Raw genomic sequence first — 15,458 nt, 5'->3', positions numbered from 1 at the left:
ACACCCTGCCCACCTGGGCGGGTACTGCTGTAGTCCACGTGGCCTGGGCAGTGTAGAAAGCGCCACCTTCTCCCAGGTCCTGTGCTGGCACCGCCGCCTCGCTCACCCTCAAGCCCCCCTGAGTCCTGACAGCAAAGTGTGTGGGGCATTCTGCAGGAGTTGTGCCGTTCTGGGTGCTTTTGCCCAAAGACACACTTTGGGATGAATTCAGAGCCACATCTCACTTCCCACGAGACTGGAAGAACCATGTAAAAGGATTTCGAAAAAAGCTTTCCACATCTCTGTTTATTCTTTTGAATCCATAGAACGACCTAAAAAAAGCATTCGGGCCACCTAAGAGAGAATGCACTTTCTGGCCAGAGCACGCAGGATTCTTTTGCCCAACAGGTTAAAGGGAGCAGAGCTGGCACAGTGGGAATGGCCCTGGTGCCCTGAGGAGACCGGGGGAATGGGGCTGCCGAAATTCCATAAGCCTCTTGCCACCTTCTCCTTCATAAACCACACCATCTAGATCCACCAGGACTGGAGGCAACTGGGAGTCACAGACGTGGTTTGGGACATGGTAAGCAAATCCTGGGGGCCTCTGAAAACATCTGCAATTGATTATAAGACTGGTTTAAAAAGAAATAAAAGAACAGCTGTGTTTAGATATAAATCATATACTGTACATGTCACCTGGAGTGTACAATGAACTGGTTTTTTAAAGTAAATTCAGAGTGGTACAACCATCACTATGCTCAATTTTTAAATACCTTCACTACCCCATCCCCTCCAAAAAAAACTTCTACCCACTAGAAACACTTTCCTGATCATCTTCCCCAAAAGAGACTGCATTTTAAGGGTGGGTAAAGGAAAGTTGAGGGAAGTTAAAATACTGCACAAAGGATATTGTAAAATGACAAAGCCCAAAGTGAAGATCATGTGTTTTCTTTTTTAAAAAATATTTTTTTTATTGATTTCAGAGAGAAAGGGAGAGGGAGATAGAAACATCAATGATAAGAATCACTGATCAGCTGCCTCCTGCAGGCCTCCTATTGGGGATCGAGCCCACAACCCAGGCATGAGCCCCTGGCCAGAATCAAACCTGGGACCCTTCAGTCCACAGGCCGATGCTCTCTCCATTAAGCCAAACTGGCCTTTTCTTTAAGTTCTGCGTGGTTGTAATGGTCCCCAAATCTATACTAATAAAAGGGTAATATGCTAATTAGAGTGGACATCCTTCCAGACAAAGCTGCAGCGGCTGTGAGGGCCGAGGCTCAGGCAGCTGTGGGCGGCTGCGAAGGGCTGAGGCTCAGGCCGGCAGTGGCAGCAGCAGTTGGGTAATGGGGGTGGTGCCTTCCCCTGATCCACCAGGTCACCTCCCGCAGAGGGAGGTCAGACTGGGGCCCAAAGCAGAGGCAGTTAGCGTTGATCAGGCCGGCAGGGGGGCAAGGTAGGGGCGATCAGGCTGGCAGAGGGGCAAGGTAGGGGCGATCAGGCTGGCAGAGGGGCAAGGTAGGGGCGATCAGGCCGGCAGGGGGGCAAGGTAGGGGCGATCAGGCCAGCAGGCAGAGGGGCAAGGTAGGGGCGATCAGGCTGGCAGAGGGGCAAGGTAGGGGCGATCAGGCCGGCAGGGGGGCAAGGTAGGGGCGATCAGGCCAGCAGGCAGAGGGGCAAGGTAGGGGCAATCAGGCTGGCAGAGGGGCAAGGTAGGGGTGATCAGGCTGGCAGAGGGGCAAGGTAGGGGCGATCAGGCCAGCAGACAGAGGGGTTAGGAGCGATCAGGCAGGCAGGCAGGCAGAAGGTTTAGGGCAGTGGTTGGCAAACTCATTAGTTAACAGAGCCAAGTATCAACAGTACAACGATTGAAATTTCTTTTGAGAGCCCAACTTTTTAAACTTAAACTTCTTCTAACGCCACTTCCTCAAAATAGACTCGCCCAGGCCGTGGTATTTTGTGGAAGAGCCACACTCAAGGAGCCAAAGAGCAGCATGTGGCTCGCGAGCCGCAGTTTGCCGACCACGGGTTTAAGGCAATCAGGCAGGCAGTTTAGTGGTTAGGAGCCAGTGATCCCGGATTGCACAGGGATTGGGCCTAAACCAGCTATCGGACAACCCCCAAGGGGTCCCAGATAAAAGAGGGGGCAGGCCCGTCTAAAGAACTGCCCCCCCCCCGTGCACGAATTTCATGCACTGGGCCTCTAGTCTATATATAAAAGCCTAAGTGACCATTGTGAACATGATGACCAGACGACCGGACAACCAGATAATAGCTATAACAAGCACTGACCACCAGGGGGCAAATGCTCAACACAGGAGCTACCCCCTGGTGGTCAGTGCGCTCCCACAGCCAACCTCCTGTGGCTGGCCAACCTCCTGCAGTCCCTCCCCCTGGCCAGCCAGCCCCGATCAGGACTGGGTGAAACAGCACCAATAGGCCCCAATTGCTGGCCCAGGCTGAGGGACCCCACCTGTGCACGAATTTGTGCACCAGGCCTCTAGTCTATCCTAATAAAAGGATAATTTTAGACCAGATAGACTGAAAATTAGACCAGATAGACTGAACGTCTTCCAGATGTCATTCCGGACATCCTTCTTGACAAAGCAGGGGGCGTGGCCAGCCTGCAAACCTCCTGCAGCCCCTCATCGAGGCCAGCCCCGCCCCCAGTGGGGATCCCCACCCTGATTGGGGGTGGGACTGGCCTGCAATCCCCACGGCCCCTCACCCTGGCCAGCCCTGCCCCCGAGCGGGAACCCCCCAACCCTGATCCAGGGTCCCCTTCAGAGCAGGCCAGCCAGCCCCCACCCGTGCACCAGGACTCTATGCTATATAATAAAAGGGTAATATGCAAATTGACACTAACAGCAGAACCACCAGAATGACTGCTGGACCAGTCACTATGAGGCGCACTGACCACCTTTGGTCCCTTTCCCCGGCCGGCAGGCTCTAATCACCCGATGGCAAACGAGGAAACGGGGGTGGGTAGCAGGGGGGGGGTGGAGGGCTGGCTGAGGGCAGCTGGGAAAGATGGCCCTGATCGCAGACCAGGCCTAGGGACCATACCCGCGCACGAATTTCATGCACCAGGCCTCTAGTATGGTATAAAAATTGTAGGTCAATGACAAGGTGCTAGAGTTATGGGGAAAGACAAATATTTTCTATAAATGGTGGCAGAACAACTGGAAAACTCAGTCCTTACTTCATAACATACAAAAATTAATTCACATCACAGATATGAATATAAAAAACTAAAGTGATAAAACTACTGAAAAAAAAAACTTGGTGACTTTGAGTTTGGCAAAGATTTCATTTTCTTAGTGTCTTTTGAAGAGCAACAGTATAAATTTTAAAAGAAAATAAATTTTCAAAAGCCTCCTAATATTTAAATCAAAAAGCGAGGGGGGGGGGGTGATAGTAGAAGAATATCATGTAAGGAAAAATATCCTGTAAGTAAATTACATCTAGAAAATTTGTACTTTAGACAATTAATTGTAAGGCTAAAAGCAAGACACCCATGAAAAACACACATGGTATCAAAACAAGCCAGAGGAAAATCATTTGGGCAAAAAATGAAAAATATCCCAAGTCAAATTTATAGAAAATACTAGAGGCCCGGTGCATGAAATTCGTGCACGGAGAGGGGTTGTCCCTCAGCCCAGCCTGTACCCTCTCCAATATGGGACCCCTTGAGGGATGTCCGACTGCCCGTTTAGGCCCGATCCCACCGGGCAGTCGGACATCCCTCTCACAATCCAGGACTGCTGGCTCCCAACTGCTTGCCTGCCTGCCTTCCTGATTGCCCCTAACCGCTTCTGCCTGCCAGCCTGATCACCCCCTAACCACTCCAATGCCAGCCTGATTGATATCTAACTGCTTCCCTGCCAGCCTGTTTGCCCCCAACTTCCCTCCTCTGCCAGCCTGGTCACCCCTAACTGCCCTCCCCTGCAGGGTTGATCGCCTCCAACTGCCCTCCCTTGCAGGCCTGGTCCCTCCCAACTGCCCTCTCCTGCTGGCCATCTTGTGGTGGCCATCTTGTGTCCACATGGGGGCAGGATCTTTGACCACATGGGGGCAGCTATATTGTGTATTGCAGTGATAATCAATCTGCATATTACTCTTTTATTAGATAGGATAGAGGCCTGGTACAGGGGTGGGGGCCAGCTGGTTTGCCCTGAAGGGCGTCCCAGATCAGGTGGGGATTCCCTTGGGGTGTGGGGCAGCCTGAGCGAGGGGCCTGTGGTGGTTTGCAGGCCGGCCACGCCCCCTGGCAACCCAAGCAGAGGCCCTGGTATCTGGAATTTATTTTCTTTCTACAATTGAAACTTTGTAGCCTGGAGTGGAGCCAAGCCTGGGGCTCCCTCCAAGGCCAGCAGCCATTTGTGTTGGGGTTATAATTGAAACTTTGTTGCCTTAAGCGGGTGGGCCCAGCCAGGGTGTGCGGAAAGCTTTGCTTCCCCTGTTGCTGGCGGCAACCCTGGCCTGCTCTCTCAAGCTCCAATCTGCCGCCATTTGTTTGAATTTGTTTACCTTCTATAATTGAAACTTTGTAGCTTGAGTGGAGGCTTAGGCCTGGCTAGGGCAGGCGGAAAGCTTGGCTTCCTCTGTTACCTAGGAAACCTTGCTCTCTGTGGCTGTAGCCATCTTGGTTTGGGTTAATTTGCATACTTGCTCTGATTGGATGGTGGGCGTGGCTTGTGGGTGTGTCGGAGGTATGATCAATTTGCATATTTGTCTATTATTAGATAGGATTCCTTTATTAACTTTTGGTCGAGAATATGTTTGTATATTTTCAGAAAACAACTCCGAGACCATGTGGATTCCGGCAACAGAGAGGAATCAACAGAACTACTCCAACCATAAAGACAGAAGAGAAGCAGTCCAGAGATGGAAGACGCTGATGTCGCCTTGCCATACGAGCAGTCAGCAGCTGTGCATCACTGCAGGTTGCCCAGGACCAAACCAGAGAGGGTTGGACCTGCATTACCACCATTTGTCCACCATCCAGAACTGAAATATCAATGCTGACATGTACACATAAGGAACTGTTTGACATTGAAATTGGGTCTCAAAAGAACTGTTGGCCCAGAAAGAAATTCACTACAGAATGATTCATATGCCTTTCAGCATAACCATTATTGCTTGTCTCATTTTCGGTTCTTATAAGTGTATTTCTAGTAGCACATGATCTCACTCATCTAGGGGAAATGATGAACAACATAGACTGATGAACAAGAACGGACCCAGAAACAAGGAGGCATGGATCAGACTGTCGGGCCTCAGAGGGAGGGGAGGGTAGGGTGGGGATAAAGGGGAGAGATCAACCAAAGGACTTGTGTGCATGCATATGAGTCTAACCAGTGGTTAAGGACAACAAGGGGGTGGGGGCATGCATGGGGAGGGGTGTGGGATGGCAATGGGGGGATGAGGACAAATATATGATACCTTAATCAATAAAGAAATTTAAACAACAACAACAAAAACAAAAAAAAGAAAGGAAAGAAAAATGCATTCTACTTCATCAAAATTAGTAACTCAGCCCAGCCGAGTGGCTCAGTGGTTGAGCATTGACCTATGAATCAGGAGGTCAGGGTTTGATTCCCAGTCAGGGCACATGCCTGGGCCTGCAGGAAGCAGCTGATTAGTGATTCTCTTTTATCATTGATGTTTCTTTCTCTCTCTCTCTCTCTCTCTCTCTCTCTCTCTCTCTCTCTCTCTCTCTCTCCCTCTCCCTTACTCTCTGAAATCAATTTTTAAAAATTAGTAACTTATGTTCTTCAAAACACACTATGAAGAAAATAAAAATGCAAGCTACAGAGCAGGAGAAAATATGTATAAAACATATATTTTACAAGGAATTTGTATCTAAAATTTGTAAAATACTCTTATAATCCAATTTAAAAATACAAACAACCTAATAAAGAAAGGACAGAAGATTTGGATATACATTTCACACACACACACACACGATATATAGATGGCAAATAAACATATGAAAGATGCTCATCATCATTAGTCATTTTGGAAATGCAAATCAATACCACAATGCAATCCCAAAAGATTGGCTATCCAAAGTGTTGGCAAGGATGCTATGCAACTAAAATGCTCATACACTGCTGCTGAGAATGTCAAATGGCACAATCACTTTGGAAAACAGTCTGGCAGTTTTGTAAAAAACAAACAAACAAACAAACAGAAAGCTAAACATACAATCCAGCTATCATATTCCTTGGTTATTTACCCAAATATTATGTTATCATGATGTGAAAAGTTACGTTCATACAAAAACCTGCACACAGATGTTTAGTAGCTTTATTCATAACTAGAGGCCTGGTGCACGACATTCGTGCAGGGGGACCCCTCTCGCAGTCTGGGACTCCTTGGGGGATGTCTGCCTGCGAGGAGTTGGCCTAAGCCGGCAGGCGGACATCCCCCGAGGGGTCCTTAGCGCTGCCTCAAAGATGAGAGAGGCTCCCGCCACCGCCGCTGCACTCTGCCCACCGTGAGCCAGCTTCTGGCTGAGCGGCGCTCCCCCTGTGGGAGTGCACCGACCACCAGGGGGCAGCTCCTGTGCTGAGCGTCTGCCCCTGGTAGTCAGTGTGGGTCACAGCAACCAGTCATTCCCTCGTTCAGTTGATTTGCATATTAGGGTTTTATTATATAGGATTGCCAAAACTTGGAAGCAAGCAAGATGTCCTTCAATAGGGAAATGAGTAAAGAAACTGAGGGACATCCAGACAATGAAATATTATTCAGTGGGGGAAAATATTGAGCTATCAAGACACAAAAAGACATGGAGGAACCTTAAATGCATATTTCTAAGAGAAAGAATCCAATCTAAAAAAAAGCTATATACTGTATGATTCCAAGTATATGATATTTTTGTAAAAGGCAAAACTATGGGGGCAGTAAAAAGGTCACTGGCTGCCAGGGGTTCAGAGCAGGGAGGGATGAATAGGTAGGCCACAGGGGATCTTTAGGGCAATGAAACTGTTCTGTCTGATACTACATTAATGGTACATTTGTCAAGACACAAAAGATGTTCAACACTAAGAATGAACCCTAATGTAAACTGCAGATTTTACTTTAGTTAATAATGTGTCGATATAGGCTCATCAATTGTAATAAATGTATCACATTAATTCAAGATGCTAATAATAAAAGGAGCTTTGATGCAGTATGGGATATATGGGAAATCTGTGCTTTACACTCCATTTTCCTATAAAACTAAAACTGTTTTTGTTTTTTTAAAAAGTAAAATTACCTGCTCTTCACTGTGGGAAAGAAGCAGCAAAAAAGGAAAAACACACAATGAGATCCCAAAAGAATGGCTATCTGAAGTATTGGCAAGGATATTACACAACTAAAATATTCACACTGCTGGTAAGAATGTCAATGGGCCCAACCTGCGTGGCTCAGAGGTTGAGTGTCACCTATGAACCAGGAGGTCACGGTTCAATCCCGTTAGGGCATATGTCTGGGTTGCAGGCTCAATTCCCAGTAGGGGGTGTGCAGGAAGCAGCCGATCAATGATTCTCTCTCATCATTGATGTTTCTATCTTTCTCTCCCTCTCCCTTCCTCTCTGAAATCAATAAAAAAAATATTTTTTTAAAAACTTACCAAATTACAAACTTTAAATGAGCAGTTTATGTCAATTATTTCAATCAAGCTAAATAATTTTTTGTATATATTATATGTAGGGCAAACCATTCGTCCCAATTTGCACATGAACAACTAAAACTAGATTGTAAATTTCTTAAAGGCTTATTTTATTAATTCCCTTTGAATAAGATTTTCAATAACTGAATAGTTATTGAAACTGAATTTTAAAATTAAAATAGTAAGAAAAATAAAACCAATATAAATACTTCTATTCAAAAACCAATTACATAGTCTCTAACCATACAATAAAAATTATTATTAATAAAACATCCATAAAGCCTTTTATATATGGTTATATGGCAAAAAACAGAAATAAAGTAGTAGTTATAAAATAATAATAATCTAGATTTTCATACACAATAAGAACTAAAGATTTCCAAAAGAAATCACAATTTATCACCAACAGACACACTTGGTTGAGGAACTTCTGAAAAAATATACTTCAAAAATAAGGAAAGTGATTCCAGGAGAACAAAAACTAGCAGGAAACTGGTAAACATGGTAAAACCTAAACAAGTATTAATTGCATAAAACAAGAATAAGATGCTTAATTTGGGGAGCTGAAAGGAACAAGATAAAATTTTAGTACAGAACAACTCTAACAAAGTGAATGATTGAAGCAATTCACCCATAATCGTCTTCTTCTGGAAACTTGTCCCTCTACCACCCACCACCACCACCTTCAACCACCTACTTGATTACCAAGTGTCACCAAATTAGCAAAGTGTGTCCCAGACCCTAGGCCCTAACTTACTGATGGTCCAGAGGTGGGCAAGTGATCCAAGCAGGAGCAAACAAAGATAATCTCTAAAAATTACAAATAGATTACCAAAAGTAAAGAGTAGGAGTCAATAGGTATTGAGCTGTACCAATGAAGAGCTGCATGCCTTGCTGACCCACCTTTTACTTCTGCTCTCTGTCTGAAACACTTCCTCCCTTTTTTCTATGTGTCCAAACCACCTTTTATGGACCCAGCTTATGCCTTCCCTCTCCCCCTCACCTAGTCAGCTTCTCCTCTACAGATGACGTAAGTGGGAAGTAAGTGCCCTCTGCGGACAGTCAGTGTGCTGGGCACTTCATACCTCTCACCACCGAATCTTAGCCGCACTCTTCACGGCAGTCATCTTTCTCAAAGGACATTAACTCACACAACACTTCCTCACTAACTGTTCTATACGTTTACACGTTCTCTGCAGCCTGACGACAATATCCTCAGATATAGGAACTGTATCTTCCACTTTATCTTCTCTCCATCCATCTTCTCTCTCCCTCCACTTATCCCTCTCCCCTTTCAAAGCACACCCTTTCTATTTCTCAACCCCTTCTCATTATTATTACAATTACTACTATAATAAAAGCTAATATTTATAATAGTTTGTAAATTGCTGGCACTCTGCTAAATGCTTTACAAACATTTCATTTAATCCTCACAACAATCCCATAAGGTAGATATTATCTCCCCATTTCACACAGGAGGAAAAAGGTTTGGAGAATTGAAAGGACTTGCTTTCTCACAATAGGATGAACCTACCTCTATAAAATATCACTGTTGCCCAGCAGGATGTGGCTCAGTGGCTGAGCGTCGACCCAGAAACCAAGAGATCACCAATTTGATCCCAGGTCAGGGCTCAATCCCCAGTAGTGGTCACGCAGGAGGCATCCAATCAGTGATTCTCTCTCATCATTGATGTTTCTATCTCTCCCTCTCCTTCCTCTCTGAAATCAATAAAAATATATTAAGAATAAATAAATAAAACATCACTGTTGACTCCATAACCATCACATCTCCCACAGTGATTCCCCATCCCCACTTTTATTTGCTGTGGCAGTTTGTACTATACTCAACTTGGGTAAGTTCAAACTCCATTTCCCAGAATCCCATATGGTTCAAGGTTTGACTTGGGCAAAAAGGCAATTGCTCTCCAAAGATCATGGCTAGATAGACAGACGCAGAGTTATCAGCAGATTCCACTGTGTCTCTGCGCTCCCCTGCTCTACATATACTCTTCTGCCAATACTGCTGGTTAAACTGCAACCTCAGGTTCACCACTGAAACCCGGCTGAAGACCACAGAAGAGGAACTATGCAGAGGCCGTAGCTTCCGATGAGCTTTCCACCAGTCTACTGTGGGGTCCCAAACCCAACAGCTGGGCATACCTGGCTTCTCAGATTCACCTGCAAACTCTGACCACTGCACCACGACTTCGGGAAGGGTGACTAGTGACTTTGATCTGACAATTCCCCTTTACAGACTGCAATTTCTGGGTTTCTTTGTGAGGTCTTATTCCTTTCATAAATCCCTTACTTCATAATATCCTAGCAGTTCAGCTTCCCTGACTAAACCCTAACTAATACAACTACTCAAGCCTCCTCCAAATCTACTGACCAAGAAATCTCTGCAACTTGCCTTCTGAGATCTGTCTCCATAACCAAGTCTAGGCCACTGGGGCCTTTCACAGCTTCCATTTTGCCTTGACCAGTTCTACACTACCCATCTTTGATTCCAAACAGGCTGAAATAGGTCTCATTCTAAAGAAGTCATCTCTCAGTGTGGCGAACCTATGACACGCGTGTCAGCACTGACACGCGTAGCCATTTCTGATGACATGCGGCCGCTGAGGCAGCCACATGCTGAGGATGAAACATTTGCTGCTCCTGAGGATGAAACGTTTGCGACTAGAGTCTTGGAATTAGAGTCTAGACTCTAGTCGCAAATGTTTCATCCTCCCCTATTAGACACTCTGTGCCGGAGGTCTGTAGGCCAAAACAACAGAAGTCCGGCACAGAGCGTCTAGTTCTGGGACTTCCGGTTAAGCCGGGATCTTTGTCCTCACTTCCCCCAGCAGAGCAGGGAGCAGCGGAACGCAGCGGGGGCCGCATCTCTGGGGGCCCTGCCATTACCAGTAACCAAATAACAGTTAACCACAGCAACCATTATCTACTGTTCTGGGGTGTCATGGATTTCTAATCCATCATTACTGAGATAAGTAAGGGGGAGGCTGGGAGAGGCGAGGGTTTGTGGTGCGCTATGGGTGCCATTTCCTGCCATTAGAAATAGCGGCAGCCATTTTAATTTACATAAGGAACACCATCTTGCTCCATAGTGCAGACTCCATCTCACCACTATTACTGTTGTGCATCCTTATTAATCCCTATTTCTACTTATTAACCCTGCCCATTCCTAAAAGACAGTTATATGCACCATTTTGTGGTTAGTTAGGCTAGTTAACCCCTAATTGCCTGCAGGCCTAACAAGCTATCTATAATTCTATCTTCTGTCACTGCCCCCCTGATGGAGAACCCAAAAAATAAAAAACTAAGGTTAAGTAAAGGAAGTGGTAGTAGCAGTGGCTGACCCTTTCAAGAGACATGGACCGAGATGTATGGCTTTATAGAAAAAAAATGGCAGATCATTTTGCGTTCTATGTACTGAAACGGTAGTAAGCAGAACGTGAAATATAAATAGACATTTTGAAACTAATCATTCCCAGCTCTTGGAAAAAAAGTGAGGATGAAAGGAAGGAATACATTTCCAGGCAGCTACACCTTTATAAGAGCCAATCTAATTCCATCCTTAAATTTATGAAAGGCTCTACAAATTTAACATCTGCAAGTTTGAGCATTGCTCACTCTATAGCTCAGCATGGAAAAGCATTCAGTGAGGGAGAATTTATTAAAGAAACTCTCCTAAGATGTGCACCAGTTCTATTTCACGATATGCAGAATAAAGATGCAATTATTAAGAGAACATCTGAGTTACCACTCAGTAGAAATATAATAAAAGACCGAATAATGAGACTGAAAACAAACGTACAACATCAATTAAAGAGAGACATAAGGAAGTGTAAATATTTTTCGATCTCTCTTAATGAAACTACTGATGTCACATCACATGCCCAGTTGGCCATTATTGGTCGATATTCTGATGGTCTCACAATGAGAGAAGAGTTGATAAAGTTAGTATCAGTGTCAACAAGTAAATCAGGAAGCGAAATATGTAAGGTTGTTATACAAACATTTCGTGACCTAAGCATTGATATCTCTAAAGTTGTGTCAGTGACGACAGACGGGGCACCAAATATGGTGGGGGAAAAAGTCGGATTTGTCAAATTGTTTACAGAAGCTACTGGACATCCGATTGTGCCTTTTCATTGTATTACCAATCAGGAGGCTTTATATGCCAAGGCAGGACTCACCGACTTAAACGTCTTAATGTCAGTTGTTACAAAAATAGTTAATTTAATAGCTGCTCGCCCCCTTCACAAGCGAGAATTTTCAGCACTTTTACTGGAGATTGATTCCACCTACAGTGGACTGCTGATGTACAATAATGTAAGATGGCTGAGCCGAGGCAAAGTTCTTGAGTGCTTTGTGGAGTGCTTTGAAGAAATTAAGGTATTTCTTGACGATAAGGATCTGGGAAACTTTCCTCAGCTTAATGATGATAAGTGGGCCAACACCCTGATGTTTTTTACAGATCTCTCTGTTCATATTAATGAACTGAACTTAAAGTTACAAGGTTTTGGCAAAAGTATTGACGTTATGTTTGGATACATAAAAGCTTTTGAAAGTAAAGTTAAAATCTTCAAGCGAGATGTAGAAACTAAAACTTATAAGTATTTTCCTCGAGTAACAAAGTATGTTGAGAAGGCCAGTGCAGCTGTACAAAATGAAATGGAACTCTTGCATATGAAGTACCAGCATGTTTTAGACTCGTTACTTAACCAGTTTAGTGATAGATTTAGTCAATTTAGAAGTCTAGAACAGACCATGAAAATAATTAAGTATCCTGATGTAGTAGTCTACAGTAGTTTGGAATTAAATGGTTTCCAATGGATACAAATTGATGATTTGGAGATGCAACTTGCAGAATTTCAAGACAGTATCTGGGCTCAGGTGTTTGTCAACTTGAGGTCAAAGCTTGAGAATCTGGAAAGGTGCCGCTTGGAGAATCAAGAGGAGTGCCACTATGAACAGGAAATTTGGAGTGCCTGGAACCGACTACCAGACACTTTTAGCACCCTGAAAAATATAGCAATGGCTTTACTCACAATTTTTCCCTCTACATACTTTTGTGAGGCCTTATTCTCAGCGTTAAATAATATCAAAACCAACAAAAGAAACAGATTGACAGATGAAGTTAGTAGCGCTTGCTTGGGCCTGAAGTGTACAAAATACCAACCTTCAATTGAAGATTTAGCCAATGAAATTCAGCAACAAAAAAGTCACTAATAGGCAGGTTAGTTAAAGAATTCCTCCTCCCCCTCACTTATCTTAGTTCACGGCACCCCACACAAGCTAAATAATATCAAGACCAACAAAAGAAACCAACTGACGGATGAACAAAGAAGTCACTAAGCAGGTAAGTTAAATGTTTAGTTTTTGGTTTATTAAATACAATTATATATAACAATTATACATTTATGTTATTTAAACTATAAATATCGCGAAATAATGTTTTTTCCTCAAAGTGACACACTACCCGAGTTATGCTCAGTTTTTTGGCGAAGTCTGACACACCAAGCTCAAAAGGTTGCCCATCACTGTCATATCTCTCTACTTGATCCTCCCATCTGCACAAAAAAAACAAGATTCAAATTAAAAAACACACACACTAGAGTGGATATCAGATCAACCAATGGTAATACCAACTTATTAACTAAGAATGAAATAAGCTAAGAACACTAGGTTATGTTACTTCTATGCAATGGTTAGAGATGTAAAGATGGAGAAAAGAAGAACAAGGAACAGAAAAATTCAGAGAAGAAAAATGTGTTAATATGTGGTTTATCCCAAATGTGTTTTCATTGGGAAGCAGGGAAGCTTCTTTAATGTAATCATTGTGGGCTTATCCAAGAATATCCCTAGGTTATTTTTTTTTTTTTTTTTTTTTTTTTTTTTTTTAAATTTCTTTATTGATTAAGGTGTCACATATTTGTCCTCATCCCCCCATTCCCATCCCACCCCTCTCCCCACGCATGCCCCAATCCCCTGTTGAACTTAACCGTTGGATAGGCTTATATGCATGCATACAGGTCCTTTGGTTGAACTCTCCCCCTCCCCCCACCCTCTCCCTACCCTCCCCTATCCTCCCTCTGAGGCCCGATAGTCCGATCGATGCCTCCTTGATTCTGGTTCTGTTCTTGTTCCTCAGTCTATGTTGTTCATCATTTCCTCTAGATCAATGAGATCAAATGTCACTAGATATATACTAATAAGAACTGAATGTGAGACGAGCAATAATATTTATGCTGACAGGCAAATGAATCAATCTGTAGCGAGCTTCCCCCTGGACCAACAGTTCTTTTGAGACCCAATTTCGATGTCCAGTAGTTCCTTATGTGTACATGTCAGCACTGACCCCTCAGCTCTGGATGGTGGACAAATGGTGGTAATGGAGGTCCGACTCCCTCTGGTTTGGTCTCGGCCGAACCCAGGGGCACGGCGTCACCTGGACTAAGGGGCACGTGGCCTCACCCATACCCAAGGGGCGCGTGGTCTCACCCGGGCCTGGGACCCAGCCTCACCCGGATGGATCCAGGGGCGCACGGCCTCACCCGGACCCAGGATCTGGCTTCACCCGTACCCAGGGACGCTTGGCCTCTCCCAGACCCAGGGGCACGTGGCCTCACCCGGGCTTAGTTGCACAAGGCCTCACCTGGATCTAGGGATACATGGTCTCACCCAGACCCAGGAACGTTTGGCCACTCCCATACCCAGGGCCACTTGGGCTCACCCGGGCCTAGGTGCACGAGGCCTCATCCAGATCCAGGGACGCATGGTCTCACCCGGACCCAGGGACGCTTGGCCTCTCCCAGACCCAGGGCCACTTGGGCTCACCCGGGCCTAGGTGCACGAGGCCTCACCCGGATCCTGGGACACATGGTCTCACCCGGACCCAGGGAGGCTTGGCCTCCCCCAGACCCAGGGCCACTTGGGCTCACCCGGGCCTAGGTGCACGAGGCCTCACCCGGATCCAGGGACATATGGTCTCACCCGGAACCAGGGACGCTTGGCCTCTCCCAGACCCAGGGCCACTTGGGCTCACCCGGGCCTAGGTGCACGAGGCCTCACCCGGATCCAGGGACACATGGTCTCACCCGGACCCAGGGACGCTTGGCCTCTCCCCGACCCAGGGCCACTTGGGCTCACCCGGGCCTAGGTGCACGAGGCCTCACCCGGATCCAGGGACACATGGTCTCACCCGGACCCAGGGACGCTTGGCCTCTCCCAGACCCAGGGCCACTTGGGCTCACCCGGGCCTAGGTGCACGAGGCCTCACCCGGATCCTGTGACACATGGTCTCACCCGGACCCAGGGACGCTTGGCCTCTCCCAGACCCAGGGCCACTTGGGCTCACCCGGGCCTAGGTGCACGAGGCCTCACCCGGATCCAGGGACACATGGTCTCACCCGGACCCAGGGACGCTTGGCCTCTCCCAGACCCAGGGCCACTTGGGCTCACCCGGGCCTAGGTGCACGAGGCCTCACCCGGATCCAGGGACACATGGTCTCACCCGAACCCAGGGACGCTTGGCCTCTCCCCGACCCAGGGCCACTTGGGCTCACCCGGGCCTAGGTGCACGAGGCCTCACCCGGATCCAGGGACACATGGTCTCACCCGGACCCAGGGACGCTTGGCCTCTCCCCGACCCAGGGCCACTTGGGCTCACCCGGGCCTAGGTGCACGAGTCCTCACCCGGATCCAGGGACACATGGTCTCACCCGGACCCAGGGACGCTTGGCCTCTCCCCGACCCAGGGCCACTTGGGCTCACCCGGGCCTAGGTGCACGAGGCCTCACCCGGATCCAGGGACACA

The 15,458-nt window shown here is 46.4% G+C and overlaps 1 protein-coding gene and 1 non-coding gene across 2 annotated transcripts in view; one reads left to right on the top strand and one right to left on the bottom strand.

Moving 5' to 3' along the window:
- The window catches only part of MAP3K2 (mitogen-activated protein kinase kinase kinase 2), a 106,521-nt gene that overhangs the window by 65,982 nt on the left and 25,081 nt on the right, over nt 1–15,458 (bottom strand). The window lies entirely within an intron of this gene.
- MIR9338-4 (microRNA mir-9338-4) lies at nt 10,350–10,456 on the top strand. Its single transcript, NR_130585.1, has one exon. It is a non-coding gene; the product is annotated as a microRNA mir-9338-4 (primary transcript).

Source organism: Eptesicus fuscus, chromosome 11 (assembly GCF_027574615.1).
Source record: "Eptesicus fuscus isolate TK198812 chromosome 11, DD_ASM_mEF_20220401, whole genome shotgun sequence".
In the NCBI taxonomy this organism is placed as follows: Eukaryota; Metazoa; Chordata; class Mammalia; order Chiroptera; family Vespertilionidae; genus Eptesicus; species Eptesicus fuscus.
This window is presented reverse-complemented; position numbering and strand designations above follow the sequence as displayed.